This window comes from Triticum dicoccoides, chromosome 5A (assembly GCF_002162155.2).
Source record: "Triticum dicoccoides isolate Atlit2015 ecotype Zavitan chromosome 5A, WEW_v2.0, whole genome shotgun sequence".
Classification (NCBI taxonomy): domain Eukaryota; kingdom Viridiplantae; phylum Streptophyta; class Magnoliopsida; order Poales; family Poaceae; genus Triticum; species Triticum dicoccoides.
The window spans coordinates 407,078,576-407,099,022 of NC_041388.1; positions in this window are offsets into that span (position 1 = coordinate 407,078,576).

Below are 20,447 nucleotides of genomic sequence, written 5' to 3' on the forward strand. Positions count from 1 at the left end.
ACCTCTGCGATTGTCACGATCGGGTCACCCGAGCCGGACCTCAGACTGGGTGAAGCCGAAAGCTAGCGCTCTTATAGTTATTCAATGATGGTCGGCACACAACAGAACTCATGAGTACAAAAAATCTATTGCACAAGTCTCATAATAACAATGAGCACCGAAGAAAGGTATTGGTGGGGGTACTATTTTCTTCGAAGATGCTTCTTACTCTTCGCAGTAATATAGCATAAGTTCCCTGAGCGTGCTTTGTCTGTTACAGCCTTATGGCCTGATTGCCTGGTTATTGGAAACACCGTCAATATTCTCGACCGATGGAGTACATAACACTTTTCGGTCCTTAACCGAAGAGGGAGAAGCCGACGGTCGGTTAAGACGCGTTTAAAGTTCGTTTGAACATAGATATGATATAAGTACTTCAGTACATGCAATCATTCTTCTACCCAAGTCACTTGGGGGCTCTTAAGTTTATTTGAGCCGTTTTATAATAAGTGTTCTTCTTCTCAGTCGTTGCAAAGTTCTATTATTATTATTATTTATCACTCCTTTTTTCGACGCGAGTGTGCGGTCACTAGCCGGGGAGCCTAATTTATCTCTCAAAGCCGCTAGAGTATAGTTTGCTAAACTGGCCTAATGAGAAGTACTCCGCCCTCGGGATAGGAGGTTGAAGCCGTAGGCTGACCCGCTCGAAGTCTTGAGATAGGATGTGTCATGTTAAAGGACGACAGAAGCACTTCTTTTTTCTAAGACCAATTTTCGGATTGGCACCGAACACTTGATCTTGTTCGGACGTCATGTTTTTACTGACGTTTCTTGGTTTTCCAAGCTTTTTGGCACTTTTAAACTATTTGTGCTTTTCCAGCATTAGTCTCGCAGTGCAACGCCGGACACCTTTAGGGATTCGGCAAAAACATTCTCAGATATTGCTATATATGCATCGGTTTCGAATTGTTTCTTCGGTCAATAGTTGGGTTGCCCGGCTCCTGCACTTGCTTCCTACGTTCCGTTTTGTTCGGCTAGGCGTGCAAAGGGAGAACCACTGCGATTGTGCTTCCATCTCACATGGTTAAGCACCTTAGTGGAGAAAGCCGAAAATTGACTGTCACAATAAGCGTAAACTGGTAAGCGATCCGATGACTATGACGGGCCATTCATAACATTGGCCGAAGTGTTTACGGCGTGACCTCGACTGTCGCCGAACACTACCGGGGGCTATTAACTGGCCTCCCAAACTAAATCCTCGATATTTTGCTCTTACATTCGAGCTGAGGTTTCATGATCATGCTTAGCATGACAACCCATAGAAAGGAACCGATAGCGGGACTATTTTCTTTGGAATACATTTCTTCTGTTAAACAGTAATATAACATATCTCTCTGCGTACCTTTGTTTATAAAACTGTGTGGCCAGATTGCCTTGTTTGTTGTAAATCTTTGCCCTCATAAAGGCTTTATAAAGTAGGACAAACACTCCTCGGCTACTGGCCAAGGAGGTGGAAGCCGATGGTCGGTCAACAAAGCTTTGTACAATGCGGATCCGAGCATTAATGACGTAAAGTACTTGGATACATAGAGTCATTACACATAATTTGTGATTTTACTATGGATATTGATCCTTAATTCAGCCACCCGTGCCCGCATTAAGGCTCGGGGGCTACTGGGCTTCGGGCTTATTATTTACAAATATTAAAGGGGCACATCGATCCCCTGATCTGGTGTTGCCACCCGACCAGTGTCTCGGGGGCTACTGCATTGCTTGTCCAATGCAGAAAATTTTATGTGCAATATAGTTTCCGAGGAGATTTTGATCCTCAGGTTGGTCGGCCGCACCCAACCTGAGTCTTGAGGACTGAGCACGCTGCTTTTGTGTCCCGAAGTATTCTGCCGAGCTAGGACTTGATCCTCAGGCCGATTTTGCAAATCAACCTGAGTCTCAGCGGCTACTGGGATCAGCGGTCTTATGTCATCCTTCATGTGCATCTCGGGTTTTAGACCGATACACACCTTGAGGGCTACTGGCTATATATCTCGGCAGAGAATAAATTGCACCAATAAAAAATATTGACAAAAAATCGGCCCATAGTCGGGGTGGTGCACCACCTCGGAAGCAGTCCGACATAAAGCTCGAGCGGTAGTGGCTGGCTCCATAGAGGGCATTTCCGGCATTAAGTTTGGCTAAACTCCTTCAACTTTTTTGAACCAAGGTGATATGACACCTCGGATATAGTCCGGCATTGGAGCCTGGACACAGTCCGGCATTGGAGCTCGGATATATTTCGGCGTTGGAGCTCGGATATACAGTCCGGCATTGGAGCTCGGATACATAGTCCAGCGTTGGAGCTCGGATACATTCCGGCGCTAGAGCTGGGAAGCGGTCCGACGTTGGTGCTCGGCTGCAAAAGATACCTCGAATGTAGTCCGGCGTTGGAGCTCGGACGCAAGAGGACCCTGCCTCCCGGGAACAACTTCAAACCCGAGGTGTGGCATAAAAATAAACAAGGCATTGATAAAGGCCGGAAACTTAAAGGGGCTCCTCGGATACCCGACGTGTAAACTCGTCGAATGCATTTCGGCGATCCTCAAGATCGAAGATAAAGAAGATTTGTTGAACCAGTTTTCAAGACCGGCAACCGAAGATGAAGAACAGTTCGGAAGAATCAAGGAGCGTCCCTAACTTTAAGACCGGTTCAGGGGGCTACTGACAGTGTCCTGGACTAGGGGGTAGTCACCACATCGTGTCCCGATCTATTAGATTGGGCCGAGGACCCCCCTGGCCGTATACTCATGGGCCAGTTCGGACGGCTACCGCATACAAGGAAGGTTCCACAAGACTTGGCGATCAAGACAAGGACTTCTCCCCACCGGCGTATTCGGCTAGGACTCTTGTTATCCTAGGCCTCCGGTGCATTATATAAACCGAGGCCAGGCTAGTCGATAGATATACAATATATACAACAATCATACCATAGGCTAGCTTCTAGGGTTTAGCCTCCTTGATCTTGTGGTAGATCTACTCTTGTACTACCCATATCATCAATATTAATCGAGCAGGACGTAGGGTTTACCTCCATCAAGAGGGCCCGAACCTGGGTAAATCTTCGTGCCCCTTGCCTCCTGTTACCATCCGGCCTAGACGCACAGTTCGGGACCCCCTACCCGAGATCCGCCGGTTTTGACACCGACAACCCTCCTCTCCATTTCTGAGAGAGCCATCAGAACATGCCTACACTTCCACTACGCATTTTCTAAGAGAGAACCACCTACTCATGTGTTGAGACCAAGACATTCCAATCCAAGCACAACAATCTTGATATCTAGCCTTTCCCATGTTGCTTTCCACTTAAATCATCTTTCCACCAAATCCAAATATGTGTGAGAGAGTTGAGTCACTACAAAAAAAATACACTTCCGTGATGATACGTGTTTGTCACAATAGGTCACGTTTTCTATCATGCATGTACATCCATGAAAATTTCATGACAGAATCAAGATAGTCATACGTGTGCTGTCGTAGAAGTGTTCCATGACATTACCAAAATTATCATCACGGAAGTGTCCACTTCCATGACGAAAAATCGCGCGTCACATAAGTGCTTTCGTCAAGGGTGACCGACACATGGCATCCACTGTAACGAAACAACGTTAAGCTATCGGGTCCAGTTTTGGATCCGATAACCTGTTAACAGCCTGGACCAATGGCATTTTCCACATGTAAAATCATCATTGGCTGGAGGAAACATGTGTCAGCTCCCCGTTGGCACAGGTGTCACTCATCCAATGGGCGAGATGCACTTATGAAATGTTGACACGTGGACCGGCCTAAAAGTGGCCCATAAAGTTTAAATGGGCCGGCCCAACTAAAGGCCCACAAGATTTTGCGATCCATAATGGGCCAGCCCAGCAAAAGGCCCACGAGATTTTGCGGACCATAATGGGCCGGCCCAGCTAAAGGCACACAAGATTTTGCGGGCCATAATGGGCCGTCCCAGCTAGAGGCCCGCGAGATTTTGCGGACCATAATGGGCCGACCCAGCTAAAGGCCCACAAGATTTTGCGGACCATAATGGGCCGGTCCAGCTAAAGGCCCACGAGATTTCGCCGACCATAATGGGCCGGCCCAGCTGAAGGCCCAAAAGATTTTGATGACACTAGTAGGCCGGCCCATTAACAGGCTGCCATGTTTTGGGCCAAATGCCGACCCATATTTGATCCGGTCCATTAACAGTCTGCCACGTTCCCGGCCGAATAAAGGCCCATATGAGATCTGGCCTGTTAAAATCCTACCATGTTCTGGGCTAAACTACGACCCAGATCAGGTCCAGCTCTTATGAGAGGCTTTGGGCTAAATTATGGCCCATATCAGATTTGGCCCGTCAACTAGACACTACGCTTTTGGGCCCACTTGGTAAAGGCCCATTTAGTAATTCAGCCTGATATTAGTTTCAGCCTGTTAAAGGCCTGTTTAACCTTTTGGCCCTATATATATTTTGGCTTGTTAAATGCCTGTCATATAGTTGGGTCTAACTATGGCCCCGCTTGCATCCGGCCTGCTCACAGATGATAATCTGATTGGGCCAAACAAGGACCGAGACAATTTTGGCCTGTTATAAGCCCATGATTTGATTGGCACAATCATGGGCCAGGGACTATTTCGGCCTGCTGCTAGCCCATGAGTTGTTTGGCACTTTCCAGTCCCAACGTACTTTTCAGCCTCCTAAAAGCCCATTGAGTTTTCTTGGGAAAATAGGGCCGGCTGTTTACTCGGCCTATTAAAGGCTCAAATCTACTAGTGGGCCAGTTTACATTTAGGCCTACTAATGGACTAAGATGACGGGGCCCATGCTGCGGATCATTGTAAGTGCATCTAGTGCCACCCCTAGTTGGTTTTGGAGTATTGACAACAAACCTAGTTGAGGGACTAATGTGTTTGTGAGAATTGCAGGATAACACAGGTAGAAGTCCCTCATTGATTCGGTTTTACTACCAGACATGACCCCTAAAAATGTATGAAGACATTGAAGCCAAAGGTGGTATATGAAGATATTCACATTGAAGACTATGACAAAAGAAGACACGTTATGAAGCCTATGGAGCTCGAAGAATTAGATCTTTCGTAGTTCTTTTTCTCTTGTGTTGAGTCATAGGAACCACCGTACTGATAAGTGGGGTCCAGGAGAACCAGCCAGAATGACTGAAGTGATGCCTAAACCAAAAACCTATGTCTTCGAGTGAAGACAATGAGAGCGAATCTTGTCCAGAGCCGTACAAGTCAGCTTTGCTTGTAGCCCAAGTAAAGTTGCCATGAGAGTTTGAAATCTGACCGTTGAGACACGTGTCAGTTCCTTAGTGACCCAGGGTCATTTCGGACAAATCAGGTCGGGTTGCCAAGTGGCTATAAATATCCCACCCCCTACAACCATAAACGGTTGGCTGCTCAGATTTTAGTGCACGGCTTTTGTCGTTTGAGAGCAACCCACCTCGAAGCCTTTGAGAGAAAATTCCTAGCGAGGAGAAAAGCCCTAACCACCCAGAGCCAGAGAACATTGGGCATCACTTAAGTCTTCTTGTCTGTGTGATCTGAAGACTTATTACACTTGAGGATTGTGCATCCCCAGACGGTTAGGCGTCGCGTTCAGAGCATCCAAGAGACATTGTGGATTGCCAGTGAACGAAGTCTGTGAAGGTTTGGGAGTCTACCTTGAAGACTTACCAAAGTGATTGGGCGAGGACTATGTGACCTTAGCTCAAGGAGAATACGGTGAGGACTTGGTGTCCTGAGCTGCATGTTCAGGACTGGGTGTCCGGGACTGTGTGTCCTAAGGTTTAAATACCTAGCCGCTCCAACCAGACGTACAGTTGTCACAGCAACTGGAACTGGTCCAACACATCATTGTCTTCAACGAGTCACTGGTTTCATCTTCACTTCCTTATTCTTACTGTTACTCATTGTGAAGCCATTGCATGCTTGCTCTATCTTTTGTCTTCACAACGTGAATGTACGATCTGTTTGGCTTCATAACTTCTTCCTACCCAATCCTTATTACACTGCAGCTGTTTGTCATTGTGCTTTCACTTTATTGAATACTTGACCATGGCTTGCCTAGTGTAATCTAACTTCCGCTGCATAGTAATAGGCATATCTTCACTGTTTGTCTTCATAACTCCCACGTTTTGAAGACTTTCATAAAAATCGCCTATTCACCCCCCTCTAGTCGATATAACGCACTTTCAATTGGTATCAGAGCAAGGAGCTCCCTTGTTCTGTGTGATTCGGTTTAACCACCTGGAGTTTTAGCTATGTCGACTGCAGGGATAATCAAAGTCTCCGCTGCGTGCCCCGTCTTCGATGGAACTGAATATCCCTACTGGAAGAATAAGATGCGCATGCATCTTGAAGCCATTGACGTCGACCTATGGTATGTCGTCGAGAATGGCGTTCCCAAGGCTGGAGAAGGTGTCACTGCTGCTGATGTCAAGAAGTTCACTCAACTGGACTCTACTGCCAAGAATATCATCTGCGGTCATCTGACCAAAGGACAGTATGGCCGTGTGAGTGCCTTGAAGACATCCAAGCTGGTCTGGGACTGGCTCTCCAAGGTCAATGAAGGCATCTCAACCCAGAGAGATCAAAGAATCAGTGTCCTTCGCAATCTCTTCAACCGCTTCAAGCGAAATTACAATGAGAATGTCCAGCACACATTTGACAAGACTCACTGACATCACAAATGAGCTTCAAGCCCTCGGCGCAACTGAGATCACCAAACATGAAGTCGTCAAGACGCTGCTGAGATCACTTGATAGTTCGTTTGACATCCTAGCCCTGATGATTCAAGAACGTCCTGATTTCAAGACACTCGATCCATCTGACATACTTGAGAGGCTCAACACACATGAGTTTCAGCTTTCTGAGAAAAGAGATATCTACGGTCCAAACTATGGGAGAACTCGTGCCTTGAAGGCAAAATCTGTTTCCTCATCTGAAGAAGAATCTAACAGCAGTTCTGATGATCCTAAAGACATTGGAAGGGAACTTGCAATGCTAGTGAAAAAGTTCCAAAAATTCACCAAGAAGAAAGGCTTCAGAAAGTCTTCACGATCAAGCTCAAGGAATGATGAAGCTTCTGCTCATGACTACAAGAAAAAAACATGCCACAAGTGCAAGAAAACTGGACACTTCATCTCTGAGTGTCCACAGTGGGACAATGAGAACAGAAGGAAGAAGAAGAGCAAGGAATATGACTCTGACGACAAGAAGAAGAAGAAATACTCAAAGTCTTCTTCCAAGTCTTCCTCAAAGTCTTCATCACACAAGAAGAGCTCATCTGGCAATGCACGTGCGTTTGTTGGCAAGGAAATGGATTTTGAGGAGGAGTCCACTTCTGAGGAGGCAGAGGTGGAGTCTGAGGAGGAGTCTGATTCTGGCATTGCAAGTCTGGCTACATCATACGTCGCCAAGTCCATCTTCAACACTGAAGATAATGACTTCATCACCGACACCGATGCAAATGACAAGGACGACTCCACTCCTACCTACTGCTTCATGGCACGCGGTGCCAAGGTAAACACACGCACTACTCGCTATCAAACATCCAGTGACGATGACTCTGATTGTGATTCAAAACCCAGTTACAAAACACTTGCTAAAATTGCAACTGAACAACAAAAGGCCATGGAACATATTCAAAAACTGTTAGACAGAAGCGATGATTTGTTGGGTGCTGAAATGACTCGACCTGAATCCTTAATTGAAGACATAAAAAATCTTCACGTTAAGTATCAGGAACTTGAAGATCATCTTGATACTCTCTCAACAACTCATCAAAAGCTTTCCTATGATTATCTTCAAAGGAAGCAAGAACTTGAGAAATTGAGAGCGGCTCATGAGGATCTTCAAAAGGAAAACGAGTCACTTCGCGCCGAACAGACCAGTTCCGCTCAGGAAGGATTTGAACCACCATGTCTTAAATGCATTGAGCGTGATAATGCTACTTCTGTTGCTGAATGTTCCACTGCTACTGCTGTTGCAATATCTTCAACTGTTGATGTGGTAACTAATCCCTCTACTGAGGATACCACTACTATTGCTGATGAGAATGCTAGCTTGAAGACATTGCTTGAAACAGGGATGTACAAAAGTCTTAAAGGACATCCGACATTATGTAATGTCCTCAAGAAGCAGATTCTGAACCGAAACCCTAGGAAAGAGGGTGTTGGGTTCGTAAGGAAAATAAATGCAGATGGCTCTTACTGGAAACCTGAGCAGTACCCCAAAACCACATGTGTTGCTGCAAAGGAACCTTCAGCAGATCCATCCAATTTATCTGGCTTCACTTGTGCTAACCCCATTATCATTGATGAATCCTTTGATGCAAACTATAAACTGTTTAAGAATCAGAATGGTGAAGTGTTTGCCAGGTACATTGGTACTAACTGCAGGAATGGACCGCCTATGAAGAAGATCTGGATTCCGAAAACGTGTCTGGAAAATCTTCCTGTGAATGTCTTCATGACACCTCACATGAAGAAGACAAACCTCAGACCAAAGGGATCATACGGTCCAAAGGCTTCATACAGACAAAGGACTCACCTAAGTCGCACTAACACAAATGTTTTGCAGGGGAACCATACTCAGGCATATGAATATGAGAGCGGTTCATCAAACCGTCATGTTCATGTGACCAAAAATTATTCTGCTTATTCTTATGAGTACTATTGTCCACCTGCAAGACTGTTTGCTAAGGCTTCAAAGCCAAAATTCTCAGATGCTGCACTTAGACTTATTGCTTCTAAGCCACCCTTGAAAATGTGGGTGGTTAAGAAGGCTTAACTCTCTTTTGCAGGGAAAGGTCTCCAGCAGAAAACCAAAATCTTCTGACGCTATTGCTGGGGACCTTAAAAATCTTGTAGGGCGCAAGATAAAATGCCCGAATGGCATCATTATGTACTTCGTTCCTGAATCGCATGCTACTCTCCCTATTAGTCCTAATCTGGATCTAAGTTTTCATAACCCACTGGTTCGTCAAATGTTTTTGCTTCACAATTCTCTTCGTGAAGCCTATCCCCCTAACTGCACTATAGGGTACGACACCAGTGTCTTCAAAGTCTTCAGAATGGATTATTGACAGTGGGTGTACAAATCACATGACTTTCAAAAGAAGCCTTCTTATGGACTCAACCTTACGTCCATCCGACAAGAGCCACATCACATTTGCTGACACTGGTAAAAGTAAGGTATTGGGTCTAGGTAGAGTTGCAATCTCAAAGGATCAACACATGGATAAAGTCATGCTTGTTGAATCCCTTGGCTTCAACTTAATGTCTGTCTCAATGCTCTGTGAGTTGAACATGATCGTAATGTTTGGAAAATATCGTTGTCTTGTACTAATGGAATCTAACAAGTCTCTAGTGTTTGAAGGGTATCGAAAAGATGATCTGTATGTGGTAGATTTCTCAGCAGGGCCACAACTTGCAGTATGTCTTCTTGCAAAAGCTTCAGAATGCTGGCTTTGGCATCGGAGGCTTGGGCATGCTGGCATGAGGAACCTCCATACCCTTGCGAAGAAGAAACATGTCATAGGCATCGAGGGCGTCAAGTTCAAGAAAGATCACTTATGCGGTGCCTGTGAAGCAGGGAAGATGACGAGGGCAAAACATCCTTCGAAGACAATCATGACTACTACTCAACCCTTCGAACTGCTCCACATGGATCTTTTCGGTCCCACTCACTACTCAACTTTTACTACTACTGCTTGCCTCTATGGCTTCGTCATTGTTGATGATTACTCTAGATATACTTGGGTGCACATAATCCTTTACAAGACTGAAGTGCAGGATGTCTTCAGACGCTTCGCCAATCGTGCTATGAACAATTTTGGCGCCAAGATAAAGCACATCAGAAGTGACAATGGCACTGAAGTCAAGAACACTGGCCTTGATACATATCTTGATACCTTGGGCATCACACATGAATTCTCAGCCCCGTACACGCCACAGCAGAATGGCGTCGTCGAACGCAAGAACAGAACACTAATTGAGATGGCCAGAACAATGCTAGATGAATACAAGACTCCAAGAAAATTCTGGACTGAAGCCATTGACACTGCATGCCATACAATCAACCGTGTTTATCTTCACAAGCTTCTGAACAAGACATCTTATGAACTCCTAACTGGCAAGAAGCCAAATATCAGTTACTTCAGAGTATTTGGCGCAAGGTGCTGGATCAAGGACCCACATCACACTTCAAAATTTGCACCAAAAGCACATGAGGGTTTTATGCTTGGATATGGAAAGGATTCGCACTCCTACAGAGTCTTCAATCTCTTTCATTACAAGTGGTTGAAACAGTGGATGTGCGATTCGATGAGACAAATGGTTCACAAAGAGAGCAACTGCCAAATGTGCTAATGGGAACTGGAGAGATTATACCTTCTGAAGCTCATCCTGAAGAAGAACTTATCATCTCAGCACCTGATCAACATGAAGACAATGCTCAGCCTGAAGACATTCCTTCCAACAACAACACAGATCAGCAAGAGCAAAGTCTTCACCCTGTACATCCTCGCGTTGCCAATGAAGTGCAGATTGAAAGAATAATTGATAGCATCAATGCACCTGGTCCACTCACTCGTTCAAGGGCAACTCAGTTAGCAAATTTCTGTGGGCACTTCGCATTCGTCTCAATATCAGAACCCAAGAAAGTTGAAGAAGCCTTCATGGAACCTGAATGGATTCAAGCTATGCAAGAAGAGCTTCAACAGTTTGAGCTGAATAATGTATGGGAACTGGTTAAGCGTCCTGATCCACAGAAGCACAACATAATAGGCACCAAATGGATATACCGCAACAAGCAAGATGAGCATGGTCAAGTTGTCAGAAACAAAGCTCGTCTCGTTGCTCAAGGATATACTCAAGTGGAAGGCATTGACTTCGATGAAACATTTGCTCCTGTGGCTAGGCTTGAAGCCATACGCATACTGCTGGCATATGCAAATCATCATAACATTCTTCTATATCAAATGGATGTGAAGAGTGCCTTTCTCAATGGCAAGATTGAAGAAGAAGTGTATGTTGCACAACCGCCTGGCTTTGAAAATCCAAAACATCCTGACATGGTATACAAGCTCAACAAGGCACTGTATGGCCTCAAACAAGCCCCTAGGGCCTGGTATGACACACTCAAATACTTCCTGAAGAGCAAAGGCTTCATACCTGGTTCCCTAGATCCCACTCTTTTCACGAAGACATATGATGGTGAACTGTTTGTGTGCCAAATATATGTGGATGACATTATCTTCGGCTGCACCAATCATAAGTACAGTGAAGAGTTTGGATATATGATGCAAGAGCAATATCAGATGTCCATGATGGGGGAGCTGAAGTTCTTCCTTGGTCTTCAAATATGACAACAACGCAATGGCATCTTCATATCTCAAGAGAAGTATCTCAAAGATTGTCTGAAGAAGTTCGGTATGCAAGACTGCAAAGGCTTCACAACACCAATGCCAGCCAAACATCATCTAGGTCCTGACGACAATGGTAAAGAGTTCGATCAAAAGGTATACCGCTCCATGATTGGTTCTTTGCTTTATTTATGTGCATCTAGGCCAGATATTATGCTTAGTGTTTGCATGTGTGCTCGATTTCAAGCGGCACCAAAGGAGTCGCATCACTTAGCTGTGAAGCGAATTCTTCGATATTTGGCTCACACCCCAACTCTAGGATTATGGTATCCAAAGGGCTCAGAGTTTGATTTGGTTGGATTCTCGGATGCTGATTATGCTAGTGACAAAGTTGATCGCAAGTCTACATCAGGCACATGTCACTTTCTGGGACGATCACTTGTATGTTGGTCTTCAAAGAAGCAGAACTGTGTATCTCTCTCCACTGCTGAATCTGAATACATTGCTGCTGGATCTTGCTGCGCTCAGCTTCTGTGGATGAAGCAAACACTCAAGGACTATGGCATTCATCTGAAGCAAGTGCCACTTTACTGCGACAACGAAAGCACCATCAAGATTGCCAACAACCCAGTTCAGCACTCGAAGACAAAGCACATTGAAATTCGTCATCACTTTCTCAGTGATCATGTTGTGAAGGAAGACATTGATATCATACACGTCAACACTGAAGAGCAATTGGCAGATATCTTCACCAAGCCCTTGGATGAGAAGAGGTTTTGCAAGTTACGGTGTGAGCTAAATATCCTAGAATCCTCAAATGTCCTGTGATCAGGCACACATCCTAACCCTTATGCATATCGATGACTTAGATGTGCAACACATGAAGTGAAGTATATCTTCAATCAATGAAGACATACATTCTAAGTGTGAATACATCAATGTGGAATTTGACTTCGGAGCGCCACGATAATTGTGCGCCGTGTCTGGGTCTAATACTTCCTATACGGTGGGTAACGCCACCACCAAACGTTCTATTTTAAAGTGTTTCACTCATGGCGTTACCTTGCAATATCTTCACATTTGGTTTGGCTTCGAACTCAACATGTCTTCATGATTATCTTCACTACGTTGATTATATATATATATATATATATATATATATATATATATACTAGTGTTCTGTCCTCTACAGCATTCACTTATAGCTATGTCTTCTTGGTTGAATCTTTTGAACTAAGTGAATGTGATTGGACCCTAATCTCTCTATGCTTTCTATCTCAAATTCTATCTCTCCTAGTCATATGCATTCTATTGAAACTGTCGAATGTCTTCACTGTGTCCTTGTCAGCAGAAGATATAGAGACAACCATAAAGTCTGTTTTCAATGCTCATTCCTCCACATAAAATCCGGAGAAGCAGGAATGACCGCCCGACAATCCAGGCGTGCGTGGGACGTGGAACAAACCCCAAACCGCAAACTGGCCACGCGTTCCTCAGATGCAAATCGCCAGTGGCACCTGTGTAATAGCACAGTGCCGCCCCTGTGCCTATAAATTCACACTTACCGCGGTCATTATCTCCTTCTTCCACCCTCGCACGAACCCTAGCGCCACCGCTAGCTCTCGACGACGCCGGGGACGAAGCGCTTCGCTGCCGCAACCTCTCCGACGCCGTCCTCACGCCGACCGCGGACATCATTCTCTCCGTCATCGCCATAGGTGTCTTCTGTCGCCAAGTTAGGGCACAGAGGACTGAACTGCTCGGCATCATCTCCCACTCCGTCTAGCAGTTCCAAGTGTGGTAAATAAAACTTCTTTTTACAGCCCCTTTTGATCTCATGGTTCTGTCACTTTCTACCATAAGAAGTTTCTCTTCACACAAGTTAGATCTCTCAATCTGCATCTCATAACATGCCTAGTATATTCACTTGTGCTTCATGAAGTAGTTAGATTCCTCACTTGTACTGATTTGTGGGTTCATACAAATCTGGAACCAACTTCTTATCTATGAGTGAATGTCTTCGCACGATGAGGTCAATGTCTTCTAAACTGATTAATCTTCAAAACCTTCTGAGAATGCATATGACCTCTTCCCCTTCCCTCGCACCTTAATGCTGTCACAGGTACATGTCCGTGGGAGAATCCTTCGGTTCTCATAGTCTGCATTCATTTGCAGAATTCCTACAACAACACATAAATTCTCCTGAAGCCAGTTCCTGTTGGTCCAGCAAAAGAAAGCCTTTGAAGCCTTTGAAAGTTTTGAAGCCTTTCAAGTTAAAGTTTATGGCTTCAGAAGCAGCAGCAAGGAAGGGGGGCAGACAGCGACGTGGAGGAACTTCCAAAGATCTGCCTGAAGACCTGGCAGAAATGTATAAAACAGATCCTGAAGAGAATTATGGGCAGCGCAAGACCCGAATCCAATGGATTTGACGCTATTGGGCTGAACAATGGTTCAAATACCGCTTCACAACCCAAGAGTATGCTGAGAAAAGTGCCATCAAAAGACCGTGGGGAGACATCTTATACAAGAACCTTGTACCCAGGTCCAGAGATGAAGCTATTGCCCAAAGCTTCTATCCATGCATGGTTCGTGGGCCACAGCCTGATGATGCACATCCGTCGTCACTACTCTGGTGTCGTGACGACAATCTATTCAAGCGCAACTTCCAGTTTGCCCAACAATCAGCGAAGCAGAACAAGAAGAAGTTGGGGTTAGACTTCAACCCTGGCCCCTCCGCACCAAGGGCAGATGGCACACGCGACGCAGAACCCAATATCATCGGTCCGTATGCCAACCTTGAGGGCCTCATCACCCGCATCTTAGTCCAAGGGACTGCCGTGAATGACCCTCCAGCTGACTCTGAGTCTGATGAAGCTCCTGCTGTACCGAAGCCAAAGCAGTCGAAGAAGCCAAAAGCTTCAAAGCCGGCCCCTTCATAAAAAATCTCAAGGGCAAAGTCATTGGCAACTGCACCTCCTGAAGACAGTGTGCAGTCTGAAGACGTATCCCGCATCTCCAAGCCCCAGAAGGCCAAGGTGCCTCAGCCACACACCGGCAAAGAGCTCACAGCTGCTGCCATTCTGCGCAGCGAAGCCATTGATCCATCAAGTGATGAAGATCTTGGAGATGACGCTCTAGAGCAGCTCATCAAGAGCAAAGAAGAAGCTGAAATCTTCAACAATTTGCCTCTCTTTGATGTCGCCATCATCCACAACTTCATCAACGAATAGTTTGCCACACCAAACATTAGCTTCGAAGATCTGCAGCTGCCCGTTGGCCTCAGCGTCGCCTTCCAAGGCTCTATTGCTTCAGAGCTTGCAATTGCCCAGCGCATTGTTGAACTGAAGCAGAAAATTGATCATGAAAAGGCTCAGTTCCAGAAGAATATGGCCAAGCTCAGCGTGCAAGAAGTGAAGAGCTTCAAGACCATGTTGCATGAGCTAAAGGAAAATTTTCTGAAGAAGCGAGCAGAAGCTCAGGGTTCACGTGAGCGGATGAAGTCTCTAGCTGAAAGATGTGTACAAGCCTACAATGAGGCTGAGAAGCGCAAGGCACTTGGGCGTCCTGGCATCGACCCCAAGATGGCCGCGAAGAAGAAGAAGAAGCTTGCTATGGCTGAACCAGAGGCACCCAGGCAAGAAGCAGTTCCAATTGTCTTTCCAACTGCAACGACTGGCTCGAAGCCAAAGAGCCGGTCAACAGCTTCAGAGCTCAAGAAGACAAGAACTGCTGAGGCTGAAGCCAGGAAGAGGAAAAGCTCTGAAGCCTCTCCTACTGCCCCCATCAAGAAGAAGCGAAAGATCAAGAAATCTCGGGCTGCTCCCACAGAGCCCTTGATAGTTGAACCTATTTCTATGGTTCACCCCAACGCAGAACGACAACTGACAGTTCATGAGCCTGCTTCCACAGAGGCTCCTGAAGCTGAAGACATACCAGCAGCCGACCCCATTGCTGCTGAAGACATTGGTCATCAGGACAATGTACAAGATGATGCAGCCCTTCCTCAGTATGAACAAAGCGAACTCATCAGCATTGGTCGTCCTCTGACGCCAATTGCACAAGATGCGTCATGGGCGGATCACCCTCAAGAGGAAGAAGACAATGAGGCCCAGCCCACTCCAACCCCACAGGCGTCGTCTGCATTCCGCAGGCTTCACAAAGGTCCAAGGCCTCAAGTCTATGCTGAAGACATTCCGGCTGCATCAGCCGCAGAAGAAGCACCACAAGAGCCCACTCCTATGCTCCACCAAGAAGCAGTTCTCCAGGAGAACGTGCTTGTAACCGACCCTCCAGCTAGTCAAGCGGAGGCTGAAAATGTTGAGGCTGCCACAACCAACACTGAAGCCAATGTGGAGCCCTCCCCACCAAAAGCTTCAGAAGACAGCGAAGCTACTGATCCAGACACTTCTGTTCCTGAGTCTGCTGCAGGTCCTCAATTTGATTACCATGTTGAGCACATGCCTCATGTCCAGAAGCCAGTCCCAAGGCTACCAAGGTTCCCAGGTCCTGCATCAGCACCTGGCTCCTTCGACATCAATAGCTTCAAGGCAGATAATACGTTCTTCAACAGCTCCAAGAACCCCTATTCAAGGGAAAGGATTTCATTAGATAGGTTCTGGAGCTATCCTTAGTGCAGCTACTATTCATGCATCCTATACAACCAAGGTCGCATCTTCCCGCACAAGCGCCTTGATGTTGAAACCATTGCTGGTCTGCCCTGTTTAGAGGAAGCGCTGGATTGCTTCAAGCAAGTGGGTCTGCTGTAGTTTGTAACTGATGAAGAGCACTGGAATGAAGAGCTTCTGTTGCAATTCTATGCCACCCTACACATCAAAGGATACAAGAGAGATCCGAAGACTTGGGCCCTGGAGTGGATGACCGGCAATGTCCATCACGAAGCCAATGCATTCGATATCATTGAGCTCACCGGCCTGCCCACTCCTAGCGAACTCTTCGAGGAAGGCTGTCCACTACACACTGAAGCTCTTGAGAGCATATTCCAGAGGCCTGAACCAAATATGAGTCAGATGCTCTCCATGATGAAACCATTGCCCCACGATGCTCCTTATCCAACAGAGTTCTTCGTTGAAGACTTTGAGTACCTGCCCAGAACCATCTATCACATTATCCGGCGGACTCTCTGGCCTATCAAAGGGCACTCTCCAAATGCCAAGATCAAGGGTGCAATGAAGACTCTAATATTCTGTATCCTTCATGGCAAATGCTTCAACGCACAGGATTTCTTCATACGCCAACTAGCTGCATCAGGCTCAGATCTGTTTGGTTTAAAGTTCTATGCTCCTTGGGTAATGAGACTGATCAAGCTTCACTCTGCGATCTCATATCAGCCCTCAGCCCGCAACCATCGGATCTTCTTGCCAGATGTGGATACCTCTGCTGAAGCTATATATCCTGAGCCTGCCAAGCAACCTTTGAGTCTTCAGTATGCAGAACACCAGAGCTTCACTCAGAACGATGAAGGTGTCGAAGCCATCTCCAGGGTGTATCCTTTGGCTGGCACTACACGTGCGCCACACCCTGCTTCAGCTGAAGCCACTAATAGTGCAACTGCTTCAAGACCCAAGAAGCACGCTCGTGTTCTCAATGACCGAGAGCTTCTTATGGCCCTTCATCAAAAACAAGATAGGCATCATGACTGGCTAAAGCGTTAGATGAAAAGCCTCTCAGTGGATGTTAACTGTCTTCGAAATCTTGCCACCAAGAATGCTTTCGTTACACATGAAACCTGTCGTCGTACATGGAAAGGGCTATCAATGATGTGTACTGAAGCTGAACTTGAAGAGGATGGCTTCACTGAGCAATTCAAGTTTGACACCACACCTCCTAGAAGGGTTGTGATGCGAAGCACACCATCACTTGAAGATTCTGAGTTCTCTTCATCTGCTGCCATAGTCACTGCCAGAATCATTGATGAAGAAGACGATGCTACCTCACCGCCACCTGCTTCAGCACCTCCAAGCTCTTCTGCACCGCCAAACACCTCCAACGACCCTGCTGCTCCTGGGAACGAGTAGACACTCTATGTCTTCAAACCTTTTTGGTCCTTACTGACAAAAGGGGGAGAAGCATATGGGTTGATAGTCTTCAAGCGGGTCCATATGGGCGGGAGCTTTATGTTTTGCTATATTTTGCTTCGTGCTTACAACTCTCGTTTTTTGCTTCATTTGGTTCTTTGAGTTGTAACACTAAAACTCGATGGTCGTCTGCTACTTGTTTGCCACCCTGTTTTGCGAAGATAAATTCCGCATGTGCGACGATAAATTCCGCACTTATCTCATTCTGCAGACGTCCATTTTCCATTATGCATGTCATTATCTTCATATACTTTCACATGCATAGTGGATTGTCATCATAAGCTGAAGTGGATCTCCACAAGTACAACCTGCCATGTGCATTTGCATTCCAAAAGCAAATTAACTTATATGCACATCTTCAGGGGGAGACCTTACAACTTATGAAGACAATTCCTCATCCTTTACAATTTCATAGACTATATTCCCCGTTGAAAACTTCAACTAGTTTGTCATCAATCACCAAAAAGGGGGAGATTGTAAGTGCATCTAGTGCCACCCCTAGTTGGTTTTGGAGTATTGACGACAAACCTAGTTGAGGGACTAATGTGTTTGTGAGAATTGCAGGATAACACAGGTAGAAGTCCCTCATTGATTCGGTTTTACTACTAGAGATGACCCCTAAAAATGTATGAAGACATTGAAGCCAAAGGTGGTATATGAAGATATTCACATTGAAGACTATGACAAAAGAAGACACGTTATGAAGCCTATGGAGCTCGAAGACTTAGATCTTTCATAGTTCTTTTTCTCTTGTGTTGAGTCATAGGAACCACCATACTGATAAGTGGGGTCCAGGAGAACCAGTCAGAATGACTGAAGTGATGCCTAAACCAAAAACCTATGTCTTCAAGTGAAGACAATGAGAGCGAATCTTGTCCAGAGCCATACAAGTCAGCTTTGCTTGTAGCCCAAGTAAAGTTGCCATGAGAGTTTGAAATCTGACCGTTGAGACACGTGTCAGTTCCTTAGTAACCCAGGGTCATTTCGGACAAATCAGGTCGGTTTGCCAAGTGGCTATAAATAGCCCACCCCCTACAACCATAAATGGCTGGCTGCTCAGATTTTAGTGCACAGCTTTTGTCGTTTGAGAGCAACCCACCTCGAAGCCTTTGAGAGAAAATTCCTAGCGAGGAAAAAAGCCCTAACCACCCAGAGCCAGAGAACATTGGGCATCACTTAAGTCTTCTTGTCTGTGTGATCTGAAGACTTATTACACTTGAGGACTGTGCATCCCCAGACGGTTAGGCGTCGCGTTTAGAGCATCCAAGAGACATTGTGGATTGCCAGTGAACAAAGTCTGTGAAGGTTTGGGAGTCTACCTTGAAGACTTACCAGAGTGATTGGGCAAGGACTATGTGACCTTAGCTCAAGGAGAATACGGTGAGGACTTGGTGTCCTGAGCTGCGTGTTCAGGACTGGGTGTCCGGGACTGTGTGCCCTAAGGTTTAAATACCTAGCCGCTCCAACCAGACGTACAGTTGTTACAGCAACTGGAACTGGTCCAACACATCATTGTCTTCAACGAGTCACTGGTTTCATCTTCACTTCCTTATTCTTACTGTTACTCATTGTGAAGCCATTGCATGCTTGCTCTATCTTTTGTCTTCACAACGTGAATGTATGATCTGTTTGGCTTCATAACTTCTTCCTACCTGATCCTTATTACACTGCAGCTGTTTGTCATTGTGCTTTCACTCTATTGAATACTTGACCATGGCTTGCCTAGTGTAATCTAACTTCCGCTGCATAGTAATAGGCATATCTTCACTGTTTGTCTTCATAACTCCCACGTTTGAAGACTTTCATAAAAATCGCCTATTCACCCCCCTCTAGTCGATATAACGCACTTTCAATCATACATAGTGATTTGCATGACGGCTCGATTATGTACCGTAATTTTACAGTTTGGCCGGTTTATTGCGAAGACAGGATACATATACAGTAAAAAAAACTGCAGCATCGTGAATAAGAAAAAAACCTAGACTATACAATAAAGAAATTATGGCTTATTACATCCACTGGGCATCAAAGTTCGCCATTATGATAATCAAGCAAAAGCAAACAGCAGATTACATACACTAGGCATCAAAGATCGCCACCAGTGCAATTAAACACACCGACAAAATAATATACAAAACCGACAACACTTCAATAGTGTTCAAGAAAGGTTAGCCTTGCTCGGGAGCTGCAGCGCAAGCAACTGAGCATGCTGATGAGACTGCACTTGTTTGACACTTATATCCTCCTCACTCTGTAAGATAAACAAGCAGACAGATGACATGTTTTGCACATATAAGTATCAGTGCCGACAATTCATCACATTTCTTACTGACGAATAAGGTGATAGTTTAAAATAGCATTAACACAATATGGTATTGTTCTGGTCAAGACATGGCAGGAAATGACATTGTGAAGGAGTTGGCAGCTTCACGACACCACTGGGTTACAGATCAAGAACTCATAAGTATCAATGGTTAGTGTGCTGTCAATTTATCCCATTTTAGATTGGCAAAATAAGATCACTTGCTCTGTATAGTTTAATTTACATGGTATGAAGAAGCAACTTGGTTGTACAACTGAAAACTTAAATTGAGAAGGACAAACTTTTGTTTATGAAGCACATAATAAACTTTAAACATGCAATTTGATGCAAACACCAAAAATAAACAGCTGTTGGAGTCATGCCTAACCAAATATACACAACAAAGTTTGAAGGCTTGAGAATGATAAACTTACATTATTGGTGAAGGCAGGCTCTATAAAGCCCTTGTCCATGCTGATGGGGGGGGGGGGAATTCAAGAAGTTTACCACAGAATCTTCCTCATAACCATTGCCTTTATTCTACATTTTGTTAAGAGTAAGTATAGATGTGACAATCTAAGAAAAAATGGAGAATATTTAAGATAAGATGAAGAGTTATGCTACATAACCAAGTAGCTATAAATGTAACTAC